Source organism: Heliangelus exortis, chromosome 1 (genome assembly GCF_036169615.1).
Source record: "Heliangelus exortis chromosome 1, bHelExo1.hap1, whole genome shotgun sequence".
In the NCBI taxonomy this organism is placed as follows: domain Eukaryota; kingdom Metazoa; phylum Chordata; class Aves; order Apodiformes; family Trochilidae; genus Heliangelus; species Heliangelus exortis.
Window position 1 is genome coordinate 120,572,433 of NC_092422.1, and position 13,449 is coordinate 120,585,881.

The window sequence follows — 13,449 nt, forward strand, 5'->3', positions numbered from 1 at the left end:
ATGCCATCGAGTTTTGATATATTCTCTGCTCAGTCATAATGAGTGCACTTTGCTTGCACTGCAGCTCACATCACTCTCACTTTCTGCCACTTGCCCATTTAATTCACTGAACTGTAGGTGAAAACAGAGGGCTACGCATGCAGCATTCCTCATCTTTCCGCATTTCTCTATATTCAGCCCAGTGACAATTACAGATTGAATAGGTAGACCATTGTTCTTGCAGTAGCTGGAGAAAGGAGTCACCCAAAAAGAAGCTTCCAGTCCTTCATTACTACACTGTATGCTGAGGTTCTCTTTTGGGAGAAGTGAGGATCCCCAGTGTATTCATCCACTCCATTTCTGGGTAAGTGCCTAGAATTAAGGAAGAACCTTAAGATGCCTCTGTGACATTTCATCCTGAGCATTTGCCAGTGGAGTGCAAGCCAACACATTAAGTGCTAACTTTAAGCAACGCTGCCACTCAACAACAGTGGGTGCCATACAACAATGTGGATTGCAACCATATCCAGAAGAGACCGACCACGGGTCAGTAGTTGATGCTGCTACTCCTGCATTGCCACGAGGTACTTTCTGGCATGAACCAAGCAGAGAAAGTCACACCCGCAGTCACACTCGGACATCCCTACAGACAGCCCGGCCACAGCAAGACAGCAGGGGGAACAAGGCGCAGGCCGGGCCAGCAGCTCAGACGCTGTGGCGAGAGAAGACCCCCTCAGAAAAATCGCCTTTTGAAAGACGCTGGGTAGGGGGGGAGGAGGCAGGCAGCCTGAGCAGCGAAGACTGGAATCCAGAAGAGAACCCGGTGCCTCCCGAGTAGGGAATCTCCGTCGCTTTGAGAACCTCGGAGGGTTCTCACCGTCTCTCTGAGGGGAGTCCGCGGTGGCGGGAGACGAGAGAGTCGGCGGAGCAGGAGAGAGGATGGTGATGGCCGCGGCTGCCTCAGAGTGAGGAACGTTTGCAGCACCCCACCCCCCTTCGACGTAGCGTGCGACTGCTCCAGGCCGGGTCTCTTGCAAAGGAAAGAAGGGCGGGGGGCGGGCGGGCGAGTGAGAGAGGGAGGGAAAGAGGGAGGGTGAGAGGAAGGGAGGGAGAAGGAGGGGCACGGCGAGGGAGGGAGGGAGCTGAGAGAGAAAGGGAGCGAGAGAGGAGAGACCGCAGGGAAGAGACAAGGTGGCTCTTAGGGAGCGGAAAGCAGAGAGATTCTTGTAGGAAAGGGAACCTGGGGGGGGAGGGAAGAGTAAAAAACGTTCTCAGAGAAGGACCTGGAGAGGAGCGCAAGGACTGGGAGTGCTCGCAAGCATCTGACTTGTTGGAGGCATCGATCGAGGGCCGAGGGCTGTGCCCGGCGCCGGGGGACAAAGCGGCAGTGGGTGCAGAGCGAGAGGGACCTGGCGCTAGCCCATGGAGATGGTGTAACTTCCGCGGTGAAAATGGTCTTTGTCCAACTTTTCTGACGCTGGGGAGCCAGCCGGCACGGCCCCAGCGGTAAGGGCTCCTGCGAAAGCTGCTGGAGCACTGCTGGGAAGTGAAGGGAGTGTTGCTGGAGTCCTGCAAAAGGTATTGCGGCTGAAGAACCGGCTTGTGGGGAAGGGCAGTGTGAAGAGAGGAAGAGAGAGAGAGTGGTGGTCGAGGATATTCTCGGGTCTCTGCCATCCGGGGCGGGGGGAGGGGGTGTGTGGAGACACAGAACGAACGGGTAGGACTTCTGAAAGGGGTTAAAACTCCTAAGGTTGTGGGTTTTCTTCTCCCTCTCCTGGTGTCTGCTGTTAAAAGGCTGTGTTACTGGGACTCGGGAGTATCCAGAAGGACCCTCCTCCCTGCCCTGTCAGATGACGTGTGTGGACAAGGAGGGAAAAGCTGTATGAAACCAGATCACGGTTTCTCACAGAAATTACTACCAAAACCGTGTATCTTCCACACATGCATGGTGTGTTTGTCTCACTCCTATGCGTGTTTTTATCTGTTACCCTTAGCTAAACGCAGCCTTTGAAGTCTCTGAAGCAGGAAGGCAGGGGTCGATGAGTGCGGGTGTGGGTTTCTGATCCTTGTGAATGATACAAGGAAGGCTTTGTGGCCTTCTCTGTGGGTAGGGTTGTGCAATGCTCTCGTAGGGGGACAGATGGCTGTATGAGTGTGCTTGTGGCAGAGAAAAGCCATGTTAACCTATTTTTCAAGGAGATGATGTGAATTACTACTACTCATGTGAAATAAATCTGTGAATGTGGGAGGGGCTGTTGTGATGGGTAATTTTAAATTTGCCTTTCATGGATCTACCGAGATGATTGCACTTACTCTGAAGTTTCAATTGCTATTACTACACTCACTTGGTTGGGGACAAGAGTGAGTATCACCTGCCTCACCCACAAGTTCCAGAAATAAGAGAGTAAAGCTGGGGAAGCAAATCTCCCAAGGGGCATCATTCAACTGCAGTGATTCCAAGAGATGCAGATTGATGAGAAAGGTGGCTCGGAGGGCAAATGGAAACAACAAAGTCAAGACAATACGAAGAGTAGCTGCCACCAGATACATCTGTTAGGGAAGCAGATAGGTAGCCCCAGCAGGGGTCAACAAGGGAAGGTCCCTTCCACCTTGTTGGGTAGGTTCTTATCAGAAACATGGAAACTGGACATGAGTGCACCCATTGTTTAGTCACAGCTGATCCACTTGCCACAACCCCCTAATGCAAAATTCAGTGACTATTTTTAGGTCTTTTTTATTGCCAATTTGAAGTAACTCCACTGCTGAGGTTCCTTTTGGAGCAGGAAAGGAAGATGCAATCCACAATTGAATAATCCTTTTTCTTCAATGTTACATGATCTCTGGGCTGAAAAAAAGATGTTTTTCTCTAGCTCATTCACTAAATTCAACACCTCGTACCATTTCAGCTAATTTTGCTAGTGTTTTGGCAAGCTTCAGATAACTGCATCCTTTCCTCTACTGCCTTTTGCATATATGCACTTTTAGCCAGATTACACCTGTCTCTTAGTGTTTTAACTCGTCTCTAGGCCACTGAGCATTTTTTCTTGTCTTCTGAGTTCTCTCCTATTTTAGGTTTCTTTGCTCTTGCACTAAGATGCAGAGAATTGCTGGTGTGGCCATGTGTTTTAATACTTGGAAACAGCAAAACTTTCAGGCAACTGGGGCCTATATGAGGCAGAATTGCATTATAATTTATTCTTTGAAACTCTGCAGAAAGACATGTTTTCTTGCTTTCTGAGGTTCTCAGCTCTTCTAAGCTTCTTCAAGAACAGCTTGGATTATAGCAACTGTTTTTGGAGGGTACTTGAGGGAAAGATGTCTCCTCTTTTGTTATTTTTGCCCAAGGCTGATGCTGTCTTCACCTTCAGTATTTGAATTGCAGGCTGAGCAGTGACACAATGTCAATGGTTTTCAGGGGAAAGGCAGCTGGTGGTTTCAAGGACACAGCTGCTTTTTCTCCAGAATGATCCCATAAACTGCCATTTGTGTGTGACAAGAGATCTGTTCCCTCAGTCCATTGGGAATTATCTTCTTTATGCCTATACAAATTCCATGTGTACATTCCTCTTTGTGCCCAGATGTCTTTTACTTCTCTGCACTGATACTGCATGTGCCATTTGCAGAGAATCATGTAAGATTTAACTATAGTTTCTCACCCTGGTGTGCCTCTGTTAAGATACTGTTGTTTTGTGGTTAACTCTCCTTCCCTGGATACCTGGACTGTTGGAAGATTTATGCATCTTTTCCCCCTGCCTTCAGGAATACTCCCTTTATATGCCTGCTCCCCTTAAAACTTGCCTTTCTTGCATCCATGCATTATCCCTCAGCAGCCCCTGTGTGGAAGGTTCTCCTAAACTCCCTGCAGATGAGTGCAAAGTACTTTTAGAGCTCTTTAAAGTTGCACAGTTTATGTCTCATATTTGTGGCCATATTGTGTATGTTTACAGCTCACAGAAACAATAGAAGATGGAAGAAGTAGAAACTAGTATGTAGGGTCAAGCTAGATCTGTATAATGTTGTTTAGCCACTAAAAGCAGATGGGATCACCCAAAAATGGTGCTATTGTGAAAAAGTGTTTGCTAGGAGCATTCCAGATTGTCTGTTCTTGGTCATAAGCCTATAATGACTTTTTTTTCAAAAAGGTAAAAGACTTATTTCTGTGGAGACAAAAGTTGATTAGGGAAAAAATTATGAGCATCCTATTGTTTTGTCATTTTATCCCATTTTTGTTCTTAAAAGCTGCTTTAATATTATAGTACTGTTACAGCTTACTGTTTAAAACCAAGAAATTTTGTTAGGAAGTTTTATGTATCATCTTACAGCAATGCAGTAATGTACTTTTTCTGTCTACTGAATCCATAAACTCAGCAGTTTTCCAACTGTTTGCAAGTTTATAATTCAGCATCTGCCTGTTAAACCTTATGCTGGACATCGCACTTCTCTCCGTATTTGCTCTCTTTGGCAACCAGGCAGTGTCCTGGACTTCAGGAGGTTTGCACAAGTATAATTTATGTTGATTTTGTAAATAATTCTATAGGTGTTGTATAGCAGCAAACTAGCTCTCTGTCCCAAGTGGTGCCAACTGTGCTATGTAAATAGACCCCAAAAGGATAAAAATTCCTTAGCTACTCATGTCATTCACAGTACTCTGACGTGTGTCAAGCAAATTTGCTGAGTAATAAGAGGCCATTTCATGTTGTCACTCTTCTTGCAGTTGATTTATATAGGGATTTTTGAACTTTGAGAAGAACTACACTAGTGCTTTGTATTATACTTTGAAGAAATACTCCTCTGCCACCAGAATAGTTTGTTTGTTTTTTGGTGGTGTTTTTTAGTGTTCTATTAATACATGCTGTGTGTTAAATAAATAAATGAATGTATGTGTACTTTATGGAGGTACTGGCACAGTATTATATACAGAAGTCACAGTCCTGCTCCTTAAAAAGTCATCATAGTGCAGGCTGATACATCAGTCATGGAGGTGCTACTTGAAGAGTGTTCTTGAGACCACTGCTGAGAAAAGAAGCAGTTCTGGAAATCAAGTTATTCTAGTTAGTGGTTTTAGTTTTCCATGCCTTCAGAGCTCCCTGTGCATTCTGCTACTCAGAGTTTACTTGTCAAGAAAATGTTTTGTTCAAATGTTTTCCATGCACACCCTCTCATGCAGATGCATACATGCACATGCCCATGTATGCACACAGCAGCAATGAAAGAGGAGAAAAAAAGTGATATCCTGAGCATATAGAAGGTGCTGGATACTATGAGAACACAACCTTCTAGTCTGAAAACTAGAAAACTTACATATGAAGGCTGGATACTTAAGGTCTTGGTTCACCTTAGGATGGAAATTCTCACCAGCCCAGACCTGTATATTAAAACGTACATGACTTCATTTTGAGACAGGCTTTTTCTTTTTTTTTCTTCCCAAGCTTGCCAAGTATATGATTCCTCTGCTGACTCTGCAGTTTCCAAGTGTAGTTTTCTGGCTTTTTTTTTTTTTTTTTTTTTTTCTGTGTGCTGTGTCTTTGGAAAATATCCAGTGTGTCTGAATCATGTAATTAAATCCAAGAAGAGACTAGGGAATGAGGACTACTAACTCTTTGTAATTCATTTCTGATTTTAGCATACCAGCGTGCCTCCAATGTAAAATTTTCAAAGCTCCCTAAACGACCTGATCTCTCTCCCACTTACTGTAAAACACTCACATGATATGAATCTATTTGGCCCAGCTGACCACTTCAGAGGCAGTGAATAGGACACAGACGCTTGTGTGGAGGCCTCTAGCGTCAAGCTCACCACAAATTATCTCAAGTCCTCAGGATGTCTGCAAGTGGAAGCAGGGTTCCTTGACAGGACTATCTTCTTAACTCTTCTTCAAGAAAAGAAGGTGTCACAAGAGGGATATTGTTGCAGAAATTTCTGGGTAGGTTTTGAATGATTTCAATTTGGGAATTCAGATTGGACGGTTCATCTAACAGTTTGAATTTTCAAATGGTAATTTCACTCACAGCTAGGATAAATTTGGTTACAGTAAGCAGAATGTGAAATGCTTTCTGCACCAGGAAGATGTTTGAAATTATTTTTTCTTGGGTTTTAGCCAGGAAGAAGCTGCTGGAAGCACAGCTGGATTGGAAGGCTTGCCTGCATTTGTCTCCCAGATGGTCACTTCCCTTGCTAATGTCAGTAGGCTTTGAGCTTATGCCAGCAGCGACAGGAATGCAAATATATACTGGCATTTTCACTTTTCAGTGAATTTGCTAATCCTATTTGGAGCATGTGTCAGTGGAGGGGCCACCATATCTGCAGTTATCATTCTCATCATGGTATCAGGAACAGAATAGTTCTGTTGAAGAAACTTGATTTAATTACTAGTGCCCCTAGGCTTGACAGAGGAAATTCTTTGTAGTTTACACATGTCTTGTGCAAACTGTGTACTGTGTTCTGCTGGGACATGCATGTGGAGTCAGATGTTGAAGTGTAATTTTCTTTCAGAGCCTCACTGTTGCCCCTTTTTGCTCAGGGCCCCAGGCTGAGCACCAGGAAGACATTTGGTGAAATTATATATGGGGAATGATGCATGACTTCACAGAATCACAGAAAGTTAGGGGCTGGAAGGGACCTTGAAAGATCATCAAGTCCAATCCCCCCCTGGCAGAGCAGGGTCACCTACAGGAGGTCACATAGCAATGTGTCCAGGTGGGTTTTGAATGTCTCCAGAGAAGGAGACTCCACAGCCTCCCTGGGCAGGCTGTGCCAGTGCTCTGTCACCCTCACAGTGAAAAAATTTCTCCTTGTATTTATATGGAACCTCCTATGCTCAAGCTTATATCCATTGCCTCTTGTCCTGTCATTGGGCATAACTGAGAAGACCCTGGCACCATCCTCCTGGCCCTCTCCCTTTTTGTATTTATAAACATCATCTTGGTCACCCCTCATTCTCCTCCAAGCTGAACAGACCCAGCTCCCTCAGCCTTTCCCCATAAGGGACATTTTCCACTCCCTTCATCATCTTGGTCACTCTGCACTGGACTCTCTCAAGCAGTTCCCTGTCCTTCTGGAACTGAGGGGCCCAGAACTGGGCACAATATTCCAGATGTGGCCTCACCAGGGCAGAGCAGAGGGGAAGGAGAACCTCTCTCGACCTACTAACCACCCCCCTTCTGATGCACCCCAGGATACCACTGGACTTCTTGGCCACAAGGGCACATTGCTGGCTCATGGGCATCCTCCCATCCACCAGCACCCCCAGGTCCTCCAGGGACTGTGCTCCTTGTTTCATTCAAAAGTCCTCCTAATGCTGACTGGAGGAAACGTGTTCACAGTTGTGTATTTCTCAAGGATAATTTTAGTCATCTTGAACTAGAAGTGACTCTGGATGATCTCTGAGAGCTGCAAGTTCCTGCAACTAAGGAAATCAAATTAGTGAATAGATCCCTCTTACCTGACTTAAAAATAGTTTCCTAAATAGATCTTTTGATTCTGTCTAATGAGTTACCCCAAAAGGGTGTAGTGACATGGTGTAAACAAAACAAATCAGTCTTTGGAAATAGTAAAGATAAAAATGCTCCATTGTTAAAAAAGAATTAAATCAAGTTTTACTCTCTGGTAAAGCAGTACCTCCTGGACAATGATAATGGATGTGATCAGAATCGGCTCGTTGAAGTGTTGTACATGTCTCTATTTCTCTGCACTGGTAATACCAACCCAGTGTGTCTGACAGTGTTATAAAGAGTTGTGAGGGACAGGAAGCAGAATGGGAAAGGGGAACTTGCCCCAAAATTTTAGAAAGTTCTTTTAAAATTAGTTTTTAGGTTATTCTTTTGAGAAAGGCTTTGCTTCCCTCCCCTACTCCCTCCCCCCAGGTAATAGCAGATCAGCCCGGTATTTTTTACTGTATTTTCTCTTGTGACTCTGAAACTGTGGTGTTGAAATTGGACAATGCTTGACTTTATGGCACTAATGCAAATACACATGGGATATTTGTATTTGACTGTGTAAACTTCTCTGCCATGGCAATGATGAACTGGGAGCTTAGTGAAAAGCAACAGAAGTGATTAAGAGACAATAGGAATTTTTTGACACGCTATTAAAAAGAACTAGCACAAGGATGACTGAAAAAGGCTTGCTCTATCTTATCTATAGTACCTGAGGGACTGTACACTGGATCCTAGGCAATGTGTCTAAAGTAAAGGGGCTGGCTCAAATTGCCCAAAGTAGATGATTTTGGGTTTGGTAGTAAAGCATGTTTTCTCCCAGCAAGGGCCTAAGTAGATTGTAGGAAGTCATGGAACCCCTATTATTTATGTAATTTAAAGAATATAACTAAGAAAGCTAAAATGAATATACAGTCCTGCAGTCAACTGGGGACTGTAGACCAGATGCTGTCTAAATAAAGATTCCCATCCCCCTCTTTTAGTTTCTATTATTATAGTCTTGTCAGCAACTGGGAAAGGGACTGACAAAAAATGCATCTTGGATTTTCTGTTTTGAGACACGAAGACACAATGAACCCTAAAATTTGTGTTATTGCTTTCATCTCCAGCACAAAAAGTAATACAAACATGCATTAAAAAGAGATACACATAATCCTGAAATACCTTTCTACTGTAACCTACTTGGCCTTTCCTTTTCTTTCTAAGAGTTTTTCTCTTCTGCTGAACTATTAGTGGCATGTAATGTTCCTCTTTCCTGAGGGTGGAAACAATGAACTGGAAATGCAGGATGGAAGAGAAGGAGGAGGGAAGGACCTAAGAATGGAATTGGCTGCTCTGCAGGCTCTGCCAGTGGCAAGTTCAAATTTTTGGTGGAGCTCTCTAACCTGCTTTCACTGCACATGAGCTCCCTGTGATGCTTCACTGAACTCAGCTAATTGTTTCACCCTGTCATTCCCATTCAGGTCATCTCTCTCTTCTTTGCCACCTTGATCTCACTTCTCTTATACAGGCTGCCACTTCTGCCTCATTCCTCTCTCAGCTGTCTCCTAAACAAAGACCGGTTTCGGGCAATCTGATTCCCAAAATTAATATGAGAGCCTGGTCTAATCCTTGAAACAGCATGAATCATTAATGTTGTCCTCTGAAAGTATGTATATATCAGTGACAAAAGGTAAAAGAAAATTAACATAAACGATCAAGTAAGGTGTTTCTGAAGTTGAATGGGACCCTTAAATTCTCCATTCTTGTTGCTCAGTTCAGTCAGTTTAATAGTGAGACCAAGGTACTATGGGGGAAGGAGGCAGAGTCTGAATGAAGATTATGAATTTGGAGACTGGAACTTAATAGAGAGCAGAACTGCAGAAATAATCTATTTTCTAAAAAATTTCCCAGAATAAATTCTAGGTCCTATAGTTCCTGTCTATGTGTTCTTAAAGTGCCTTGAGAGATTGCTACCAAGGTAGCTCCCTAGTTGCTTGTTACTGCACTGTGCAGTAAGACCTCTTGCAAAAATGTTTATAGACAGTCTGCAGATGGTGTGCAGTTCTGTGGGGACTGTGCTCAGGACTGTTTTGTAATGTTTTCATGCCTAATGGGAACATGAGCCTCAACTTAATGGTGAAACAGACAGAACTCCCCTTTATAAAAATGATAACTGTATGATATAAAAAAGTTCAAAAAGAAAACTGTATATATAAAAGAAAGAAAAAGAAAAAAAAGAAAACTGTATGATGGAACTCTCCCCTGAGCCATTTTCTCTCCCTCATAGCTTCCTAGTTTTGCGCATATATTTCCACATCAAATGCTCTGTTACCTGCTGAAGCTAAAGCTTGTGTATTTTATAGCACTGTCGGTGCAGTCAGCACAATTTACAGGAATAAGCTTGGCTGAAGATAATTCTTATTCCCACTTCCAGTCAGGAACTGGTTTGTTACAGGCCTCTCTTAGGGCAGCCTAATGGACTCAAGAACTGGTATTTGCAATGGGTGGAGGGGTATAATTGGATCAAAGCTAGCTGGTAATCAGCTGCATGGAGTGGGACTCCAGGAGGAAGTTGGAACAGCAAGGTCAGGGCAACTAACAAGTCAGTAAAGTGATTATGCTTCAGTGGTTTTCTGCCATGTTGTTTTTACAAAGAAACATTCTTCCCTTGCTTCTCTTAACAGGAATAAAACCAGTGATGTTAATTAGTTTTAAAAATAAAAGTAGCCTCTATCTGCAAATACATGCATCCGGCAATTTGAGAACCAAGATCTATGACAGCCCAAGGCTGTGAAACTGATTAAAATGAGAAAAAAAAAAGTAGTTATAATTAACCTTAAATCATGAAGCACATTTTCTGGAAACCAAAGTTGTCTCATTCTCGCCAAAAAGGAGATTAATAAAATAGAAACACTTAAATTAAGATGTTTTAATATTATTATTAGTTCTTTCTCTAGCCTGTTTTGAAATGTCAGTTTCTCTCATGGAATGAAAGGCAATTTCAAAATGCTGGGAATTCACACAGAAGAGACAGTATGTTTTAACTGACAGTGCTGTCCAGTGTCTCCTAATGGACAGCATAAGTTTGGATACTGTGACTATGAATAGCTCACATTTTCTGCTTACGCTAAATATTCCTTACAGTAAAACCCTCATAAAATTAAAAGAAAAAATTGTGATTAAGATAGCAAGTGTATTTTTACAAAAAATTAAGATTATTACTGCAGCTGAAGAAAGTCTTAATCCTTACTAAAGGATCCTTACTAAAATTTACGATTTTTGTCCACAAGGAGCAGTTTAAGGGAAGTGTTCTTAGGGGTTTTTTGCCCTTCATGTATGTTTTGAGTGTTTGTACGTGGATCTTGGTTCATATCTTTCTAGACATGCCATGTAAGGCTGCCTTCTTAATTTTAAATAAAAAACAGCATTAGTATACAATGTGCCTTTTCTTAGGCTTATCCTTATCTTACTTTTGTAAGCTGCTTTCACTTTTTTCCCCACTGAACCCTCAGGCCCTTCATTTTATTTCCAGTGTCCTGACAGTGCCTTTAAGGCCCTTTTGCAGCTCTGTGCTTGGTTTGTCTGCGCAGATCTGCAGATGCTCTTGCAGGCTTGGTAGCAAATGTCAAGGTTATTTGTCTGATTTATGGCATTGCTTCTCTGGTTATTACTAACACTGTGCTTGCACTCTTTACTATTTTCCATCTATCCACAAGAACTTCATGTACAGTGAAACTTTAATATTATATAAAGAAGAAGCATAGTGAGAATTTCTTACTATATGAGAACATGATTTCAGGGACATAATCTTTACACCAGGCATCCTTTGTTTAAATACTGTTTTTCCTTGCTGTTTTCAGATTTCTTCTGTCATAAAATTATTTGGAAATTTTCTTAAACTTGGCTAATGCCAGTTGTACTGGAGGTAGAAATGCCAGTTTTCAAAGAATTTTTACTACCACAGAATTTTTTTCACCTAGAAGTTAATAATGTGGCCATCTTCAGGGATACATAAGTTGAATCCCCTAAACATAAAATTCTGTGCTTAGAAATTTGGAAGTTCAGTCTTTTACGTGGTTATCGAGAAAAGTTTGCTACTCTGCCCCAGAGCCTGTAAATTACCTATGTTTTTCCTCTCTGGATCCTTTTATCTTCCTTTTGTACAGCTAGAAATACAGTTAAAGGTAAGTCATAGTTGAAGTTGAAAATATTGTGTTTTTTTCCACATAGTTGAAAGAGCATCACAAGGATGTATATCATATCTGTGTACATATCCTGAGAAGTTAGAGTAAAATTAATAAGAGCACAGTGGAACCTTGCCAGTAAGTACAGCTGTTATCTTTGTTTTTTATAAAAGAAGATAAATGTAGTGAGTAGCTGCTTATTCTTTTCTCCCTCTTTTTTCTGTCTCCTTTAGGTAATGTATGAAAACTCCAAGGAATTAATTTCTGTAGTACTACAATTCCTATTATTTTTTAGAACAGTTTCTACCAGGAAGTGATACATAACATATACAACAATGCATTTCTTGACATTTTTCATTCTATGTTACTCATATTCTAGAGCTGGGCTTCCAGGTGTTAGAAACTTGAGTTTAATTACTGATGTTTCTTTGAAAAGTACACAGATCACTATAAAAATTTTCAATTAAGTCAAATTTTGTAAGGTGAAAACAGATTTTATTCAGAAGCTTTGTTTTACTTAATATGCATGTTATTCAAGTACCCAGTGTGCAGGCGAAAGAAATAATCTGTACCTTTAATTTTAAAAAACCTTTAAAATTGGTTTCAAGAGATTCTGTGTCCTTGTTAGCATAGCAGAAACACAATGGGGAGGCATTAAAAGAGTCTACATTTTGGTTAGGAAGATAAAGTAGGGTCACAAGCAAAGTTTTGAGGCTTCTCTAGCCAAGTATATGTGTAGTGGTAGAGAAGAGTAACATAAGGGAAAACACTGTAGTTATCTAAAGAGATGGTAATGCAGCCACACGTATGTGTTGGAAGACAATACAAGGGCTAAGAATCTCCCCAGATACCTTCAGGCTGCACCTAAGAAGTCATCTGCAGGGGCTATTTAGCTTTCCATAGGTCCCTTTTAAAATTATTTCATATCTTAGGCACCTACTGATGTTGATTAAGCTCAGTCCATCGAATGTAGAGATTGTGTGAGTGATTACACTTCTATTGTGGGCACCCTATCTGAGCCTCAAGGGCTAAGTAAAAATTCATGAAAATAAGCATCTCTTCCCTTTAAGGGCTATGGAAATTCTTAACCTGGATCCTACTAGGAAATGTATAATCAGAGTGTGGAAGATTAGCTTCAAGACTCCTGGCATTTCTGTGGTAAACAAGGAAGTAAATTCCTTTCTTTAGAGGGCATTCAAAATCAACCTTTGAATTGTCATTGTAAACTTAAAGAATTCCAAAAGACACAGACACAAGCCTAGTTAGATGATCTGTAAGAAAAAAAAGGTTGTGCCAGTTATATTAAATCTTTTATGAAGTATGGTGGAGGAGGAATTGGAGGAAGAATTGTTGGAAAAATGTTGCTGCCCAGTGAGGCTGTGGAGTCTTTTTCTATGGAGACATTCAAAACCCACCTGGATGTGTTCCTGTGTGACCTACTTTAGGTGATCCTGCTATGGCAGGGGTGTTAGACTTGATCTTTCAAGGACCCTTCCAACACCAAACATCCCATGTTTCTGTGATTGGAAAGCCGCTAGCTATAGGGTCACCTCAGAGCCTCCTCTTCTCCAGGCTGCACAACCCCAGCTTCCTCAGCCTGGCTTCACAGGGGAGGTGCCCCAGCCCTCTGATCATTTTAGTGTCTCTCCTCTGGACACGTTCCAGGAGCTCTGTGTCCTTATGCTGGGGACTCCAGAACTGGACACAGCACTCCAGATGGGGTCTCACAAGAGCAGAGTAGAGGGAGAGAATCCCCTCTTTTGATGCAGCCCAGGACATGTTTGGCTTTCTGGGATGCAAGCACACACTGATGGCTCATGTTGAGCTTCTGGTCCACCATCAGCAAGTTCTTCTCCGCAGGGCTGCCCTCA

At 42.2% G+C, this 13,449-nt stretch overlaps 1 protein-coding gene across 2 annotated transcripts in view; it reads left to right on the plus strand.

Annotated features, from left to right (window-relative positions):
* The first annotated feature begins 1,092 nt into the window (after positions 1-1,092).
* LOC139804939 (ephrin type-B receptor 5) overlaps positions 1,093-13,449 on the plus strand; it is a 67,058-nt gene continuing 54,701 nt past the window's right edge. The window contains exon 1 of one of the 2 annotated variants that reach the window (XM_071762761.1): positions 1,093-1,557. The gene's annotated coding sequence lies outside the window, so the exon portion shown is untranslated. The remainder of the gene's footprint in view (positions 1,558-13,449) is intronic. The other variant, XM_071762781.1, reaches the window with a different exon arrangement.